Genomic DNA, 20,373 nt, shown 5'->3' with positions numbered 1-20,373 from the left:
GTGACTGGAATAGGTCAAGCACCCCCAGAGCTACAGCAGAATGAGAAGCTAAGAGGAACCCTATAGTTGCGGCTTTGCCAGGTCATTGTGCTTCTGCTCCTGCACAAACAGAGAATCAAAGTGTGAAAAAAGGGTCTTTTAAATATAGCATCAGAGAATAGGATGCAACAGGAGGAAATGCTAGTGGAAGATCTCCCTTTATGTTACAGCCTTTTCCAGAGAAATGTCTCTTCTTGAATGTCTCTCCCTTTTTAAAAGATGGCTGCTGAGCACGGCGCTTTGAAGATTGATTAGGATTGAAAAATTGTAAGGGAAACAGTATGACAATCCAAACACTGATGGAACGCAATGAAATCAGCCATTGGACACGCTTCGTTCTCTGCTTCAGCCAGGTGTCAGAACAACTTCTATTAGCTTCAGAATGTGTTTTTTCCTTGCCAAGTTCCAAGGTACTCTCTACAGTAAGGTTAGCACTTGACAAAAGTGGCAATGACAAGAGCAGCCCTTCATGAAATACAACAAACTTCTCTGTGGGTTGGGTATTCAAAATTATGATGTCTCATGTTGTGAATCTAAGAATAGCACTTACCTGTATGCATCCAACCAGCACCTCACCCAGAGGCGCAGATGTAACATGCAGCACCACACAGTGGTATAACCTATGTACGCCTAATCAGGAATATCGATACCCAGGCCAGGACATGGTCTCCTATCCTGGCACATCAGTGGTATTTTTAACACCTTCAAACCGGGACTGACTGTCTAATGAGGCCTGCTGATTTAGTCATAGAGGTGTAGCAGTGGCAAGCCAGGCAGTATGGTCCAGTGCATACAGCATTGGCCCAGAAGCTCTGGGTTCCATTCTCAGGTCTGCCACTGAACTGAACGTAGGCAAGTCACTTCACTGCTCTGTGCCTCAGTTTCCTTTGTGTGCAGTGGAGCTAATGCTACTTAGCTTTCTTTGTAAAGCGCTTTGAGATCTACCAATGGAAATTCTTATGTAAGTGCATATGGTATTATTATTCATCCATCCCCCTCTTATTGCAAGTTTATCACTTACCCTATTTCCTAGTGTTTTGCCAAGTCTAGAATTAAATGTCACAAGGCTTGAGTCTTCCATTACTTGCAAGGCCTTTACATACCCTCAGATGCAGGGGGATCAAACCCATGCTGTTGTCTTCCTTTTCAGAGTCTTTTTTCTGTGGCCAGGGCTGACCACCGAGTGGCCCAAAGCCTGGTCCAGATTTCCATAACTGCCTGTATATGTAAACCATTCACAAGCCATTACCACGTCTGTATGAATCCTTGCAGTAATCGTACCTGGAAATCCAGCATGCGCATTTCAGGACATGCAATTATAGAACTCTGTGTCATAGCAGCCAGGTAGTTTCATAGGAAGAAGGATCAGGTGATGGTGATTATGTTTTGAAGAAGAGACAGCTGGGGAGATCTGAGCTATGAAGAAGCAAAGAGTTGAGGACACATAAACTTCTCCATCCCCAACAGACTAGTGTGTATGAGTTGAATTCCAATGGGAGGATTCCTACAGCTGCAGTAGATACACTGAGCAGCCACACCGGAAGAAGTTGAGGTGTAGGGTGTGGCTGTAGAAAATGATGGTGAAGGCCACAGAGATAAAAAAAAACCTGATCCTAGTTTTGGCTGTAACCTGAAAAATCTGGACACAAAAAAATGTCAAGAAATGTACCATTTGGCACAGAAAGATTGTTTGTGTTTGGGCCCAATCTAAAGCCCATTGAAGTCCAGTGGGAATCTTTCCTTTGATGTCAGTGGGCTTGGGATTATGCCTTTTGGAAACTAAAACTTTAAAATTACAAATCAACTTGTCTTCAGGTAGGGTCACATTTCTTGTTTCTTGCGAACAAAGTGCGCTGTTATTAATATGCTGCAAAATATGCTGTTCAAAATCTCTGGAGCAGGCAAACTCCACAGGACAGGATGTGCTAGGATGTGGGATGGTTTGTTATGGGGATATACTGAACAGTATCTTTTGCTAGTGGTGGCACTAGTCAAGGCCAGATCAGCTCTGCATTTTGAAACACACAGTTTAGAGCATAACAACAGTAACAATAATATCCTCTGTGTAGCCATCAATTTGGAAGGATTTTGTGTCAGCCGCTAAGCCCAACAATGTTCTCAAAAAGGGAAGGCAAGGCTGAATAACAAAGCATAGTGGCCACTTCCTGCTCCTGAAAACGATGCCAGATTCAGGTAACCATGCCGAGGGAGCAAACTTCCCATTTCTATTTAAACAGTTTCTAGTTACACCAGTTATTTCACTTAGGATCCATTTAAAAAAGCAAAGCCAGGATAGATTTCTGGTACTCCAAGTGAGGCTAAGCTATGTGGGTTAGAGGCTAAATAGGGGAGTTTTAGCAGGAATAAATAGATTCTGAGCTCAGAAGATTTTGCTCTCATGCTGATGTCAGTGGAGTTACTCGGGATTGACACTGCTGAAAGCAGGAGCAGAATCTGTCCCTCAATGTTTAATACAAAGCTCACAAAATCCAATGTCACTCAACAGTTAGGGGGCTGCAGTTTAACTCCCATATATGTAATTGGAAGTTTTCTTTAGTACCAGTAGAAAGTACGTATGGGAGAAATATTGCAAATGTCACCTCCCCACCTTCCTGCTGGTTCTGATACCATAGAGGCCCCGGAGCAGAGAGCTCATCTGTAGCCTCATAAAATATTTAAAGGACTTCCTGAACTAATTAAACATATTATTTGCTACATTTACTCATGTATCTCTTATACATATGAAAATTTAACTCAGATTAATTTATTGCTGCCAATCAAATCTGTGGACCAAATTCTCATCTCACATACAGTGGTGCAACTCTATTGACCTATCCCAGTGTATACCATATGAGAGGACCATGAGGCACTTGCTTTACAGGTTGAATTTGAGATGGAAATAGAGGAGCAATATGCCAACAATCTAGAGGTCTATGTGAAACAAGTTGATGAGAATCTATTCAGTTCCTCGTGGACAGCTATCTACATTGCAAAATCCACCATCCTTGCTGGCAGTCACAGTAGAAAGAGCAAGGATTGAATGAACATGGAAACAGAGCTGCTTTCTTCATACACACAGAGATGGTCTCTGCAGATCAGGAATGCGGTGCAGAGTCAGGGTGGTGTACAGAAGCCTGCGTTGCCACCTATTCTGTAGATAAACAAAAGACTGAAGTCTCCAGGGCTGTCAATTCAGTTCATTTCTGTGAACATTTGAACAGGGTGACTTACCCCTTGAAGTGCCTGAGGCCAGCCCATACTATACAGGCACAAAACAGGCATACCTGGGAAGGATCACTTGAGCCTCCTACAAAAGAGCAGCAGGGAGCACCAAAGGGATTGCAGAGCTCTCTAGGTGAGAAAGCAAGCAAGCTAGCTCAGGAGATGGTTTCCCTGCTACCCAGGATATAGACCCCACACTGTGGCAACCAGGAAGGGGTTATTAGACCAGCCAGTTACCTCCTCAGCTGTGACTAACTGACAGATCAACCACAGCTTGGATAAAAGGCTATAACTCCAACTGAGCAAACTCTCTGCTAAAAGGGCTGAGAAAGCTGCATGGAGAACTGAACCTCCAGGGAGAGAGGACTAGAGAATGGACTTCTGCAAGAGGTGCCTGCCAATAGGCCAAAGTTAGAAGCTGCCCAGAGAATCAGTGAGGGAGTGTAAGAAATGGACCCTAGCTATCTGGTTCAAGGGCCTTGGGCTGGATCCCAGAGGGAAACATGGGTCTGGGTTTCCTACTGCCCCTCCCCTTGTGGGGTGTGTGTGTGCAAACCTTGAGAGCAAAGAAGCAAGGACTATTGTGGCCGGACTGAGAGCAAAGACCTGGTGTCAGGGCAGCGAACTTCAGGCTTTTTGTTTTCCTTTCCTGTTCACCTGGAAGGGGTGTGACTCCAAGCAACCTGCCTGGAGGGCTGAGGGCCAAGAAATAAAAGATGGCTGAGTGGCCTGAGCTGTGCCTGACAGACAGAGGGGCTGCTATGCTGTGCCCAGCTATGAGATGGTCACTGCCCCCGCCCCCCCCCCCCGTGAGTGAACCTCTGACAACTTACCTAGCTTGGTGGGGGGAGGAGTTTGAACCCCCTGCTAGCTCTAGCTATACCCTCGAGCCGAGTACTTACGCTAGGAATAGGCTTCGATCTTTACTGCAGCCAGGAAGGGGTTAACTGATGCGTCATGGACCCAGCCCTAGTTTGGACTCTCTCTGAGAGTGGTGGCTCTGAAACCATTTCAGGAATGGACAATAACCTACCTTTCAAATTCCACTATGGGGGTAAGCTGCTACCGGGGCATGTGATGTGTGGGTGACGTCTAGGAGTCTGCTGGCACGTTGGTCTAAATCTTGAAGTCCTTACTCCGATCACAGGCTAAACTCTCTGCATAGACTTAAAGATTTCACCCACTGTTAACTTGTGCTCCCCCTGGAGCTGGATGCTGACAGAGCCCAAGTCTGGTTGAATTAGGAGTCTTAAACTGGCTTAATGTTACTGTCGGAGGGTAAGATGAGCCTGGAGTCCCCAAGAGCCCCAACTCGGAGCTGTGCTTGGGTCCCTCCCAACCTTTCACAGCATGTGACTGAAAGACAGGCTAGCCAGGGAATAAAAGAAAGCATGTTCTCATGGGGTAAGAGCTATCGGGAGAAGGTGAAGCTGTTTACTGGAAGCCCTTACAGGAGCCATGGTCTGGGGGTGGACTGGTGCTGTCTCCTTGCTGACAGAGCCTAGGAAGAACTGTGTGAAAGCAGGCCTGGGAAGGGGGCCTAGAGGGGTTCTATCAAAGGAGCCTGGGGAAGCGGTTGTATAGGCAGGTGCTAGGGGAGAACCCCTGGTTAGTGACAGGCACTGTAGGAAGTAGCCAAAAGAGAGAATAAAGCTGGGGTAATCCTGGTTTAGAGTAGACTGCTGCCCACAATTTAGGGTACCGGTCCCTTTAGTGCAATGAGGGAGGTGGTGTGGAAACCCCTGGACTGAGGGGGGAAAGGCCTGTTGCTGTTGGGGGAGTGCTGAAGAATTATTTGTCTTGCCTCCGAGGGGGAGGGCAAAATACCAACAAACTCTGAATCCGCTGTCCTGATAGAAAGGGAACGGAAGGAAAATAGAGGTTGTGAGTGCTCCCTGACACTGGACAACCCTGGTGCTGCTGTTACAGCTGCCTTTCCACCCACCCCTGCCCCCCGGAGTAGTGCTGTGGGCTTTAGTCCCTGGACTGCAGCCAAGATCTTTTATAAGACGTGTGTCTTATAATTCCAGAGGTTAGATACAGGTTTCCTATTTTCTGAACCAGCATGCATGTAAGATGGTAGTCACTAAAGAGGCTGCTTGATGTAATTGTCAAATAGCTGCAGGAGCTCCGAGTTGCCATGCAGCTCAATAGGACTTCCCTGACTGATTGTTCTTGGTATGTCTACGCTGCAATGCAGCAGCAGCAGCTGGCTGGCCCATGTCAGCTGACTTGGGCTCGGGCTGTGGGGCTATAGAATGGCAGTGTAGATGTTCAGACTGTAGCTTGGGCTTCGGGGCTCTGAGAGGGGAGGTTCCCAGAACCCTGGTTCCAGCTTGAGCCTGAACATCTACACTGCCATTTTATAGCCCTGCAGGCATAGCCCGAGCCCAAGTCAGCTGACGTGGGCTCTTTGGAAAATGACAGTCAATGCACGCTTATGGTTCCTTGGCAAAGCAAATTTCTACTATGAGAAAAAACTCCTATGTAGCATTAAAATGTCTATTATTTCAATCCCTGTTGATTCCATTGAATTCCATATCTCTTCCACCTCTAAGTGATTCGCTTTGTGATCCTGGCTTCATGCCTTGCATCCCTTCTCAGAAGGCAAACCTGCTTGTACTGTGTGTGGGACTGTAATCAAGTCACTTTCCCTTCCTTGCATGGAACATGAACAGCTCCTTGTTTTCTTCTGTCGTCTGAATCCATTTAGCTTAAAAACCAAACCCTGGCCAACCAAGGATTTTCCTGCCTGCTAGCTTCTCTAAACAAGTGCCTTTCTCAACCAGCTAATGACCATACAAAGCTGCCTTTAGATCTATCTAATAAAGACAGATGGATAATGATTTCATTGAGCCTCTGCCCGGCTAATGGATTCTTTTCTATTAGCTATTGCTCTGTGTCATGATCTTTGATTCCTCATCTACTCAGACTTTCCTTTGATGTTTATGGCATGGTGCAGAGACTAATACAGAGAGTGCCAGGTTTCTAGCTACAAAAGCGTGCTAGAGAGGAAATAACAAGGACCTGGTGACAAGATGCAGACAGGCAGTTGGAAACCTCAGCTCAATGCAGGCAAAGCCAGCACAATTTACTGAATATTTTAGTCCATGCTGATGGATGCTTTCTTCTGGTTTCCTAGAAGCCCTCCTTCCACTGGGAACAACACATCCCCTGCTTGCTATGAAGTAATGATAGTCCTGTTATCTCACTGCCAGCCAGCAGTGGATGCTGCTGTAAAGAGCAACCAAATTCCTCTTTCTCTAGACACTGCACAGGCCACCTCTGATTTACTTGTGTTTGGATTGGAGTGCACCTGTCTGGGGGAGGGGCAAGTACCATGTGTGGGGCGCGGTGGAGAGGAGGGTCAGCTCCCTTTCTGGATGCTCCCTGGCTCTTAAATAACATGCATGCTGAAGGTAAAAAGGGTGTTTATCAGAAGCATCAGCTAGCATGCAATGGCATTGTTTTTCATACTAAGAATCCCCCCCCTCCCCCCCCCCCCCCCGCTCCAGATCTTCCTAGAAGGACTCTACCTTCCCTCTCACCCAGAGTCTTTAAGACTCCTGGGCCCCACAGACTGAGCTCTTTTGATAATCTGGCTTGGAGTTAATGCTCCACTGACATGCTGCACCCTTGGCCTAGATTTCATTAACTGATTGTGCGGATACGAAGAGGCAGAATTTCTGTTATTAAGCCAGCCCCAGGCCGGGGTGATGGTAACCCAGAGAGAAGCCTGTGTGCAATAAGGGGCCCCTAGGTGGAAACAGAAGCAAGGTGTTGCCACATGATCTCTGGCTGCGAGGGGATGCTCAGGAGGCAGCTGATTCTTACGCTGGTGTAAAATTCACGTTACTCAGTCTATGCTAGAGGCTTGCTCTGGAGCAGCTATGCTGGTGGCTGAAATCTGAGTGCTGCAGACAAGGCCTAAAAAGACATTTGCTGTGCTTGGTAACCTGTCAGTCCAACTGCTTTGCAAACATTCAGTATCTCAACCAGCCCACACAGTTTGGCTACCAAAATGGAGGAAATCTGCTAGCCCACTGGCCAGGCCACAGTAAGCTATGCTGTCATGTTGGGGATCTGGGTTTGGAAGTGACTGCTGACGTCCTTCTCCCTTGGCCAGGATGGGGGTGGTCTGGAGATAAGCAGCCCTAGGCCTGTTGTTTTCCTTCTTCCCCCGAATGACCGGTCATGGGGCAGCATTGTTTTCTGAAAAGAGACTGTTTGAATCTGTAGTGTGATGAAGGGACTGAATGACACACAAATCCTAGGAGAGCAAAGGCATTTTCCAGTGGAACCCGTCCCTTCCATTAAAAAGGAAAGGAGACTCTCTCACAGTCTGCATGCCACTTTCTCCCTGGCCCAATGATTTGATGCAGTAGGCAAGGTGAAGGCAGCGAATGCAAATATTAAAATGTATGGAGTTATTCCATGGCAGATAAAGCAGTTATTATAGGTATAGGGCCTGATCCTGCTGCCATTGAGCTCAAGGGAAACTGAATGGGAACAAGATTGGGCCAGTTTGTCCAGCCATTGGTAACCAAAGTAAAGAGCTTTAAGGTTACTTTTAGCTGAAATGCAAGAGGGTCATCATCCTTACCTGTACTCTCAGCAGACAATGAGGATGTGCAGTATCCTATCCCAACATCCCAGCAGATACAGGCCAGTCGTCAGTGATGCCAGTCACCTATTGTAAAGATTGTGGCCATGATAAACAAGTTCCGCTTATTTTGTCATTTCACTTATGTCTCAGCTTTGACAGCGCTGTGTGGAACATTGCCTATTAGTAGTGAATGGTGAGTTTGGAAATAATTCCCCACTTGTCTCTTTTGTTCTTCTTTCCTTTCTTCCACAGGACACATGAGACAAGGGCAGGCTTGGAATTAATATCATACAGACACAAAACTCAGGTGCACAATTTACATTGGCTGCATCAACTAATGAAGGCTGGATCAGTGTCAGGCTGGTAAAGAATTCCTTTGGCTTGATAAGTCACTTGGGAAATAGACGAGAATAGCCTGGGTTGGAATCAGTCGAAGACCTGCTTCTTGATTGCTTTTTTCCAATTCTCTGGCTTGATATCAGTATCTCCTGGCTCCAGGGCAGCCTTCAAAGTCCCATTTGGCAATTATGAAAATGCAGGTTTTGCTGTTGCTGCAGCACTGATGAGAGCCAGGGGAGGCAGGGAGTCACTGTCTGCTGGGTGGCCCTTAGAATATTGCCACGTGAAACATGTCATTAAAAAGATAAACAATAACAAATAGTGGCTGCTGCAGGTTCTGAGCCAAACCTGGGAAGCACACCCAGAGTGGCCCTATGGGGAGGGAAGCAGGCTTGCCCTGGTCTCCAGATCACATGTGATATTTCACAGATGGTTAAAAACCTTTTTGTGAGGGAATAATAAACGGGAAATATGGCTTGCAAAAAACCCCAGCCATTCTTCCCTGGCATGGGAATGGCCCTGCCATGAGCAGGCTGTACAGGAATGGGGGAGTAGGCTAGAAGGTAGTGATGAGACCAGCAGGCTGCTGCTTCCCCTTTCCCAAGACAAGCTTTGGTGGCTCTCTAGAAGACTGAGAAATGAAGGGCTGTTGTAGGACAGAATCGCTGGAGCTCCAGGAGGGACAGAATACTTGGGTTACTACCTATGGAGGCTTTAATGCCCAAGCCATGCTCCTTGGCGTAGGCGTGTGCCCCAGTGCTGTAGGACATGGGACTGAGTGTGAAGACATTGGTCGTGAATAGGCCTAGGTGAAAGCAGGACAAGTCAGAGGTTGGTGACCTCAGATGACATACTTCCCTTCCCCTGAATTCATCCCATTCTTCTAACAATGATGGCTGGAGAGCTCTAGAAGGAGACCACTACCAAGAGTGTAAGAGGAGATGAAAGAACGAACAAACCTTCTGAATGCAGCATGTGTATGTCTCTAGCTAAATGAAGTTTGTCAGTTCCTGCCTATCGCAGACAATGCAGGGAACCAGCTGCCCTCCTTGGCTTCTAAAGCCCTGCATTGACCTACTCCAGCCGACCTCATAACCCTGGTATCTTCACTGCCCTCCTTGCTCCCTCTGCTTATCTAGGCCCAGATCCCATGCCACTGAGGTCAATGAGAGCTTTGCTATTGACTTCAGTGGGTGCAGGATCTAGCATCTGCTGCCTCTTGGTGTCTCCACAGAGTCCTGCCACTTCTCCTTTCTGCTCTTATTACCCGGAAAAGTCTCCTTGTAATTCACATCTTTATATGAATTCTCTAGGTAAAATTTAGCCGTGAAGCAAATGATATGAGTTACAGCTTGGCTTGTGGATGATCCACATGCTGAGGATGTGGAAAGGATGGGGGTTGTAGCAGGAAAAGCGGCTACCAGGGGGTTAGAAGGCTACTTTCAGACAATAAACCTTTATGTATTCTGTTCCTGCTGCAGCTTTATCTTCTCCACCCACTTACCACTGTGCAGCTTTTGCCACCATGCAGAGCATCTATGAATTTTGCCCTCCATTTGATTTCAAATGTCAGCTGTAAATATTCTCCTCTCTTGACTCCTCTTCTAAATTTCCCTTTGCTTTGGTATAATTTTTAAGTTGATAAAGCATATGGCTTCTTTAGAAGGCCTCTATCTGCAATATTAGATGACATTTTCCCCACTTTGTGTTGTACTGTGTTCACCATTGTCCCACACCACAGTGTAACATAATAGGAAATGCAGAGCATCAAGACTAATTTTGTTTGTTCAGGTACAAGCTGAATTGTCTGAATCAATTTACAAGCTGTCACTCTGCAAACAGGCAGAGTGACAGGCTGCTGGAGGCAGCAGGATCTGTTCCGAGAGGTTATTTGAAATAACATCTATAATTGTGGTTGCTAGTAATGAATTATGGAGAGAGCTTTGAAGAGCTAATATTTCCAATGCCCAAGACTGGCAATTTCAGCTCCCTCTTGTGTATGCAGACAGGTTGAGGACACGGAGCTGTGATAATCTACGAAATGTTATTTAAGACTTAATAATATTGCTTTGCTGTTTTACCGTACTCTAATCGTTCCAAAGTGCACACCCTAAGTCAGGAGCAGGTTTTCACATACGAAAGTGTGCTCATCCCTTTGCACACATTTGCCTTGTGCATGCACATCAGGGGAATTTGCACACCTAAGTCAGGGTGTGTATGCACGCACTTGCTCAGGGAAATTTGTATATCCAAATTAGCTGTGTAAAAGTGCACCTTTTATTGAAAATTCGATCTAAACTGTATAATTCTGGGAGCATCCTTTTGAGGTGGGTATCATTAGTTTTGCTGTGGGGGGCGGTGTGGACACAGGTTAGAATCAATGCTTCCAACAGTGGCTACTGATTTTTGAGTGCCTCAGCTTTTGGGTATCCAACGTGATATGTTTGGCCTAACTTTCACAGGTGCAGAGCTCCCATTGACTTCCACTGGCATTCTGAGCGCTTAGCATTTCTGCAGATCCGACCCACGATGTCTAAAGATAAGGCCCCAAAATCAGTGGCCACTTTTGGAAAACATGGCTCAAGTCCACCCTTGTGATTTAGTGGAATAAGAACAGAGGAGATTCTGGCTCTATCCCTATGATCAACGGAGCAGGTCACCCACTGGCTCTTTCAGTAGCACTTGTCAACGGAGATTTACAAAATGCTTTGTGATCCCTTTATCGATATAGGGATTGCTTCTTGCACCCTTGAAATGCTGGCACCCCGGAGTCAAATATCGCAACTGTGTTTGACAGTCCTAATGCAGTCTACTCCAAAGGCTAAGGCAGAACGTGAAAAAGAATGAAACTGGTGTGGGAGTTTAGTTCAACAAAAGCCATAGTTGCCACGCGGAGAGGCAAGAATTTGAAAAAGTTCAACCAGTCACTGACTCTGTTTGAAAGAAGACAGAATGTTCCATTTTCATTCAAGCAGCATGAGGGAGATTAAAAAAATGAAATTAATTTTAATAGCGTTAGCTAGATTAAACTGACTCCCTTGACCCTGCTGTAGCACTGCAGTCATTCAGGAGCCTCCGCAGTGAATATGAAAATTCCTCATGGCCTGGTGCTTATGGCATTGTTTCTTTGATAAAGGTTTCATGGGACGTGCTTGAAGCATCTCTTTGGTGGCATTTTTCATTGTGTTTACTCTTAGGGTCATCCCATGTCAGAGACTCACGGCAAGCCTCTTGCAGGTGAAAAATGGGGATAAGGAACAACAGAGAGAGAGAGAGAGAGAGAGGATTGTGCCTGTAATTGCTCAGCTGTAATTATCTGCTGTTGTGCATTGAATTAGCATGGAGTTGGGGAAAATATTTAATTTGTAACACTTAAATGTTTCAGAGGGGTAGCCGTGTTAGTTTTTGTTTTGTTATCCACAAAAACAACGAGGAGTCCGATGGCACTTTTAAAGACTAACCGATTTATGTGGGCATAAACTTTCGTGGGTAAAAAACCCACTTCTTCAGATGCATGAGGTGAAAATTGCAGATACAGGCATAAATATATATTGGCACATGAAGGGAAGGGAGTTACCTTACCATACCTTACCTTGTAAGTATGAAATGTACAGCCACAGTAATTGTATGGGCAAATGGACATTCACGATTGCGAATGTCTGCACAACACTCGGGGGGGTTGTTTTTTTGGGGTGGGGATGTGGGGGGACAAGGACATGGAGAAACCCTTCTCTTCTAAGAAGTCCCATGCTTACTGCATATGAACATTAGCAACTCAGAATCTCTGATGTAAAGGCTTCATCTAAAAAAGCCCCACACATTAAACTGAGCTGATTGGTGATGAAAGATTGAGCTGATCCTGCTGAGATTCAGACCTGTAGTTACATGGAGTCTTGGGTCCAGCTGAGCGCCGTTCACTACAGCAACCAAGGGAGTGATAAAAAATAGCTTTTAACATCAGCTTTTCATTCCCTGCAAACTGGGGCCAGATTAGCCTCCCCAGCACAGGTGAGAGCGGGGCCATTATCAGAGTGTTTGGCTGTGCCAACTGTGAGTGGCATCACACTGGCTACATTATCTTTACACCAACTGGAGAATCCCCTAAAGCAGCAGCATTCCTAGCTGCCACTAAGGATATCTTTCCCACTGCTTTGTGTTACCCCAGGACTCTGCTGCCCCCTCTTCCCCTTGGCAGGTAGGGAGATGCAAAAGCAGGCAGTCCCGAAATTCTGCCACCAGCATCCAAAACAGCAGCAGGGCTCATTCGAGGATGGCACTATGCCAGCTCCACTGTGCCTCAGGGACCTTGGGGGGAGGGAGCACTTTTCAAAACACTGCAAAATATACAGCAGTGCCTAGGCCTATCCGGAACAAGTATCTGCCACCCTGCCCAAAGCTCCTCCCCAGAGCCAGCCTCCAAGGTACACACCTCTTAGGCAGGATAAACAACCTCGCTCTAACGCTTAGGTTGGCTGCCAGTTCCACTCCTCTTAAGTGTAGTTCAGCTGTGGATGACCAGGTGCAGAGATTCTTCACTAGATCCAGCAGACAACTGGAGATTGAACTCTCCAAGTCTCCCACCACCTGCTGGAGCCCCAAGCTGTGCTTGTGTCACAAGTGACATGAAGGAGATAGACTCATCTTAGTCCACAGGACTGAATAGCACAAAAATGCTGCTCTGTTTGGCCTGAGTAACCCTGTGGGTTGAGGAGGGGCCCAGGCCTGGGATAGGTCAGCAATTTGTGCTGGAGATGTGCTTTGGCAGAGAGTAAGAGACTTCCCCGAGGCCCTCCTCGTCTGTCGGGCCCAAGATGGGACTATAAATCCTTTGCTCTTGTGAGCTTTAATGGCACTCAGTGGTATTGGAAATACCATGAAAATAAAATGAAGCTTGTAGACTTCACAGACTGTCTAGGATCTGGACACCTTGTCCTCAGAGAATCCAACAGGAATAAAAGAACTACAATGAACTGATTTATGCCCATGTGTGAGCTGCACTCTCCTAGTCTTGGTTTTCTAGTTTCATGGTATTTTGCTATTTGTTACCATTCTGAACAAGTGAAATCTTGATGCCAGTAAATCCCCATAGATGGGTACTCTGCATTGCTGCTCAGCAGATAGAAACACTTCTGCATCTGTAACAGAAAAGGAACGGGTACATAAAAGCAGGTAAAGGTAAAGGAAGTCCTTAGGGACCGCTTTGAAGTGGGCTAATCTCTGCAGCACATGTATATCGCAGCTATGTCCAGATAATGGACAATACCTTGATTATGTGAATGAACTTAGCATTGTGCACCAAATTGTGATGTATTGGCATTAAAGAACAGCCACAGCAAAATAACAAAATTCTGCTTTGCTTCGCATCTAGGATTTTGTCAGCGTGTCCAGAATAATCATTAAGCAAGTTATAATGGGAGCTTTGTTTATTTACCTAGCCTTAAAAAAAAAAAATGCTAAGAACTTATGGACTGAGGAGACCGGAATCCTTAATAGTTGATTAGATTTAAAAAGCATAGTCTATTTTTCAATAAATGCTTTAGATGTAAGATCAATTACGTGCATTGGGGGGCTGTTTGCGAAAGCCTTCGATCTAACTTTACCCAGGCATTCAGCTAGGTTTTGCTAGACTAATATTATCCACCATTACTCTGGCACAGATGGGGGGAGCTGTACCATGGTACAGCAATATTTTACATTGTGGAATAGTGCATCAACTGTCAATTTTCTTTTTAAATTGTTCCAAAGTACAGTGTCCTTTCCCTTTGATCTTCACGTAATTTTTGTTGCTGCTGGTTGAAAATGAAGTCATTTTTTAAAAGAAATTGCATTTCCGTTCTCCTTAATCTTTATATTTCAAGCACAACTGCAGGCTGATGACATCAGGGGAAGGACAATTATAGAAATAAGGAAATTAAGGTCCATCTTTGGTAGAATAGTTCCAGGACTGTGGGAGGGTGGGGGGCAGAAGAGGGGAACCAGAGCTAGTGCAAAGTGTTATATGAAATTATACAGAAACAAAATCTATGGTATTCAGCTGCATAGGAACAATACTTAGCTCTTATGCAGAGCGGTTCAAATATCTGCTTTATTAGTAATGTTAGGAGATGAGTCAATGTTATTTTCCTTATGTTGACAGATGGGGACATGGGAGCAGGCAGATGAATCTGATCTTGGTTAGGGTTGGGACCTGGAGGGCTTCTTGGCTCAGAGTTAGGAGGAGAAGGAGGAGGGGAGAGATAGCTCAGTGGTTTGAGCATCAGCCTGCTAAACCCAGGGTTGTGAGTTCAATCCTTGAGGGGGCCATTTAGGGATCTGGGGCAAAAATTGGGGATTGGTCCTGCTTTGAGCAGGGGGTTGGACTAGATGACCTCCTGAGATCCCTTCTTCCAACTCTGATATTCTATGATTGCAGCTGGTGACACTTCCTGGCCTAGTACTCAGGTTGCAGGCTGGTTGGGCTCTAAGGTTTGTTGTTAGGGTAGGGGTAGGAGGGTTTGGAGGTCAAGTGTTTGGACTACAGCCAATAAGATTCCTCTGCCAAGGCCTATGGTTGAGGCTGGTAGGGCCTCCCTGGCCTAGGGTTATTCTTATGGCAGGTAAAAGCCTTTCTGTGAAACATTTGTTCTGGGCAAACATGGCATATTCCTGACTTCCTCATGCTCCTGCAGATATTTGTTCCATGTTGTATAGATTGGGGGGTGACATTATCCTACCTTGGCATGTCCTGAATTCTGGGCTTGGATGATATGGGCCTGACTGCCCTCTGGCATAAGCTGAACAGCCCTTGGGGCATATGCCATCTTGGGACTGCCCAGCAGCCTCAAACAGCCAAAACTCCAAGCCCTCTTGGCAACACTCTTCCTCTCCCAGTACACTGCAGCGTGCTCTGGGCTGGAGAAGTCCCAGATAGTGGGATCTGACTGTAAGGGCACAGTTACTCCCCTGTGAAATGCTGCCCCTCATGCTTTCCTATTGTGGCTGATCTTATTCAATTTGTGTTTTTGTTTCTGATACTTTAAATCACCTATATGTATCACACCAGAAAAGACAACATAAAACATCAAAATGTCACATTAACACCCCCTTACTTCACCCCCCTCCACACAGATCAAGAAAAACAGAAGAGGAAAACAGCTAATGGGAATAAACAATACTGTTTCATCTGCAAATTTGGAGAACTTTCCTGAGCCCTCTAGACCTCAGAGCTGTACAACTGCTCTCAGACTGTTTAGTTCCCAGCCAGAGGCTGTCATCAGAGGAAACGACGGCTTGCATCACTTCCTTTCGGTCTCCGAGCAAACACATTAGGCAAGCAATTATCCTGGTGCCGGTATTTTTCTTTCCTTCCAGCAATGGGAGTGCAAAAAAGCTGCTGTTTGACTAGTTACAACATTCAAGGCAAAAGAACAAACAAGCTCCACTTTTACCTGTAGCAAAAATTTGAGGCAAAGTTTGAAAGCCCTAAGACAAGTCTCTTGTCATGAGAATAATAGCCCATCCTTAACTCTAGCTGTGCTACTGAGTATCACTTTTTAATAATTTAAGACCTGGATCGTTATAAAATTACCCAGGTGGTGGCGTTTCTGTTTTCGGGTAAGCACTTTTACATGAAATAATGGCTGCACTTACGAAAGGAGAGAAAAGCCCTCCCATGCTCTGCTTCCCTGGGGCAGCAGGAACAGGTGCAATCTTAGAAGGCTGCTGTTGAGGGTGGGTGGGTGGGTGGGGGGAGATAATCTCTATTCTTGTTGAACATGTACTCTGCGACGACGTTTGCCCTATCCTGACACCAATAGTTTCACTAATGCTTTTTGCATTGGATCAGCAGCAGGTAGCAGAGAAGACGGCTGCAGGATATAGGGCCCAATGCTGTAAATTGGAGGTTCAGGTACTCCGCACCTAGTAGCCACTGAAGTCCAATCTATCATCCCTCTCCTTCCACGGCAATCAATTATGACAAATTCAGGAAACACATAAAGGCCCTCAAAATAGGGTGACATCTGTAGAGAGCAGACCCTAAAATAGCAATCCTGTTATAAGGGACATTAATCGCACTTTGGTTCAGGGCCTGACCCAAGACCTTGGATGTGAGCAGCCGTGGGCTCTGGGGCTGTTTGAGCCCACTTTGGGATTTTACAAATGGCCTCTTCTGCTCTTAATGGGCTGAACCCAAACCCCCCAGAGCTGAAAAAGTTCAGATTGTCTCCAGACCCAATCTTTACTGCTGTCCCTTATCTCTGTAATGCACAGAACCAAGTATTAGAACCAAATTCCCCCAAGCTCTGAGAAGGCACAGGCCCAGCTATGAATTCTGCAACTCAGGCCCACCTGTGATTTAACACATTCCTTTAAACCATGTGAGAAACATTGAAATCCACACTGCAATTATTTCATCTCTTTATTCCAGAGCTGGGTATCAGTGCTTGTCCTGCATGGCAGATCTTTAAGTCAGTGGGCTGACAGGAAGAGAAATGTGCATTGAAATGGGAATTGTATAAGTACTTTGTATTGAAGTTATCAGAGCTAAAGAACCTGCTGTGGGTCATATGGCAGCCTGATGAATGTCTGACATGATGAGATGTTTGCTATGGAAAGTACACAGTTCATAAAAACCAACCTCAGAAGTCTGGTCTGACCTGTATAACACAACAGCAAGCTGGATAAACCTGCCTGCCAGAATTTTTCTTTGAGTATATAAGAACTTTGCTGTCTTTCATATGCCTTGTTCTTGCAGCCTGGGGGCACATAGCAGGCAGAAAGGAAACTGCTCTCGGAAGAAATTGACACATACACTTGAACTCCAGTGCAGGAAATCACCTAACGGAGAACAAAGCATTTGAGACACAAGCCCTGGATGGGAAGGTATTTGAGAATCAAGAATGGGAAAGCTGGTCCAGAGTTATTTCAACAAAGTTTGCACCTGTCTTCTGTGTGTATGTGTGTGTGTATATATATATCAGGGCTGTCAAGCGATTAAAAAAAATGAATCGCGCGATTAAAAAAATGAATAGAATAGCCCAAAAATATTTAAATAAATGGTGTCTTCTACATTTTCAAATATTTCTATTACAACACAGAATACAAAGTGTACAGTGCTCACTTTATACTATTTTTATTACAAATATTTGCACTGTAAAAATGATAAACAAAATAAATAGATTTTTCAATTAACCTCATACAAGTACTGTAGTGCAATCTCTTTATTGTGAAAGTGTAACTTACAAATGTAGATTGTTTTGTTACGTAACTGCACTCAAAAACAAAACAATGTAAAACTTTAGAGCCTACAAGTCCACTCAGTCCTACTTCTTGTTCAGCCAATTGCTAAGACAAACACGTTTGTTTACATTTATAGGAGATACTGCTGACTGCTTCTTATTTACAATGTCACCTGAAAGTGAGAAGAGAGTTCGCACGGCACTTTTGTAGCTGGCATTGCAAAGTATTTACGTGCCAGATATGCTAAACATTCATATGCCCCTTCATGCTTTGGCCACCATTCCAGAGGATAATGCGATAAGGCTGATAATGCTCGTTTAAAAAAAATGCACTAATTAAATTTGTGACTGAACTCCTTGGGGGAGAATTGTATGTCTCCTGTTCTGTTTTACCTTCCATATATTTCATGTTATAGCCATCTTAGATGATGACCCAGCACATACTCATTTTAAGAACACTTTCACAGCAGATTTGACAAAACACAAAGAAGGTACCAATGTGAGATTTCTAAGGCTAGATACAGCACTCGACCCAAGGTTTAAGAATCTGAAGTGACTTTCAAAATCTGAGAGGGACGAGGTGTGCAGAATGCTTTCAGATGTCTTAAAAGCACAACAGTCTGATGCGGAAACTACAGAACCCAAACTACCAAAAAAGAAAATCAACTTTCTGCTGGTGGCATCTGACTCAGATGATGAAAATGAACATGCGTCAGTCCACACTGGTTTGGATTGTTATCAAGTAGAACCCATCGTCAGCATGGACTCATGTCTTCTGGAATGGTGGTTGAAGCATGAAGGGACATATGAATCTTTAGCGCATCTGGCACATAAATATCTTATGTTGCTGGCTACAACAGTGCCACACAAATGCCTGTTCTCACTTTCAGGTGACATTGTAAACAAGAAGTGGGCAGCATTATCTCCTTCAGATAATGCTTGTTTGTCTGAGCGATTGGCTGAAGTGGGACTGAGTGGACTTGTAGGTTCTAAAGTTTTACATTGTTTTATTTTTGAATGCAGTTTTTTTTGTAGTACATAATTCTACATTTGTAAGTTCAACTAACTACAGTACTTGTATTAGGTGAATGGAAATATACAATTTCTTTTTTACAGTGCAAATATTTGTAATGAAAAATAAATATAAAGTGAGCACTGTACACTTTGTATTCTGTGTTGTAACTGAAATCAATATATTTGAACATGTAGAAAACATCCAAAAATATTTAAATAAATGGTATTCTATTCTTGTTTAACAGTGTGACTAATCGCGATTATTTTTTTAAATTGCTTGAGAGCCCTAAATATATAATATAATAAAGCTGCAGCATCACATATTGGGTATTTCCCCCTTTCAGGGTCAAACATTCAATGAACTGAACCAGGCACAACAAAGGGAAATCTGACACAAGTTCTATTTACCTTTTACCTGAGAGGAAAGTGAAGTCACTGGTCACTAGTAATTACACACACACTCTCTGCCACCCAATATCTCAACACATGGAGTCTAGAAATCCAGATCTGGATTCTGTGTCTTGGCTCATTTCTCCTCTTAAAGGCCTATTTTCTCCCAACCTTGCTGATCAGGTGCTACCTAAGCATCTGCCATATCTCATTTGCCTTTTGTTACACCTCTGCTGTTGTGTGTCTGTATATGCAGTCAGTCAGTCAGCCACATGAAAAGACAGAACTCATGCCAGTAAAGTTCAGGTCCGGCAAACACATAGCAAACAAAGTCTTTCTGCAAGCTTTGATCTCTGATCACCTTCAAAGCCTGATGGTGTCAGATCTCTTTACAACAACAACCACTAAAATAACATGTAGGGGAATAACTAGATTTCAATTAGCCTAGACTGGAACTCCCACTCTGGGGTCTGCTTGTGATTGTCCTTTAATGATTTATTCCTCAGGAGAAGCTGACTGAGGTAGTCCTGTCTCTGTCTGAGACTGGCACAGAAAAACTTGGCATCCAATTGAGGGCAAGCCTGGCCTTGAGGCTCTTGCCTATAAAAATTAAATGGATTCTAGTTACTGCTCTCAGTTCTACATTATACTGTGTGACTGATACGTGCTTAAATACATGTGTTGTTTATATAACTAAAAAAGGCAGGCTTGATTTCTCAGTACAGGTGTCCAGGCACCTTGTCAAAGCATGGAAATACAGATCCCGGGGAGATGAGCCTAAGAGATAAGAACCTAGACTAGATCAGAACAGTAGTTTAATCCGCAGTTTGAACAAACAGTATTAGTGTCTGTCAGACAAACTACAAGAGTGATCCACTAAATCTTAAAGGAAGAGTCACAGGTAAATAACATCTGAGTACTGTGATCTCACAGTAAAGAGGTCTCAGACTTGGCTTGACTGGTCCCTGGGGAATAACGCCTGGCATATGGAGTGGCACAAGGCAGGTATAGATAGCCCTGCACCATTCCCATGCAGTCACCAGCTGGGGGCATCCAAGAATAGGAATGGGAGCAGCCAGAATATTTTGTACTCCAGCTTTTCTGACTTGCAGTGAAGCACACTGGTAGCAGTGGGAAGCTGTTACATGTTTGACAAATGCTCCACTTGTGCTGGGAACTGCACCGGCCCCTGGACCAGCCCAGAAACCTGAAGATGAAAAGGACAAATGGCATAAGCCATGGCCCCTCCTGGGTTCTGCATCCCTAAGCTGTGCTGGATCTAGCTCTAGCTGTTTACAAAGTATTTATTTTCAGGGGGGAGAGGGGGGAAGGGGTTCCCCTCAATGGAGCAATCCCTGACTTGTCTCCCCGTTGCTGGAAATCCTCACTGACTGCATTGTGGAGTCACTTCCTCACCAGTCACTGATTTTCCCAACTAGAGACCATTTACTTGAAAAATGAGTTTTGACAGTCCGCCCCCCAGGCTGAGTAGTAGTATACAGAATGCAGTAGTAGCCCATGGTGCTGTTTCCTCTAAGCCCAGGT

General features: G+C 44.9%; 1 long non-coding RNA gene across 2 annotated transcripts in view; it reads left to right on the top strand.

The window, feature by feature from the left end:
* The window catches only part of LOC140896875 (uncharacterized), a 41,990-nt gene extending 24,845 nt beyond the window's left edge, over positions 1–17,145 (top strand). Inside the window, exon 3 of one of the 2 annotated variants that reach the window (XR_012154630.1) lies at positions 16,941–17,145. This is a non-coding gene — a long non-coding RNA (uncharacterized LOC140896875). Of the gene's footprint in view, positions 1–15,313; positions 15,897–16,940 lie in introns of those variants that run through there. The other variant, XR_012154629.1, reaches the window with a different exon arrangement.
* The last annotated feature ends 3,228 nt before the right edge of the window (positions 17,146–20,373 follow it).

This window comes from Lepidochelys kempii, chromosome 13, assembly GCF_965140285.1.
Source record: "Lepidochelys kempii isolate rLepKem1 chromosome 13, rLepKem1.hap1, whole genome shotgun sequence".
Lineage (NCBI taxonomy): Eukaryota > Metazoa > Chordata > Testudines > Cheloniidae > Lepidochelys > Lepidochelys kempii.
The sequence above is the reverse complement of the archived record's forward strand: the minus strand, read 5'-3'. Positions and strand labels throughout refer to the sequence as shown.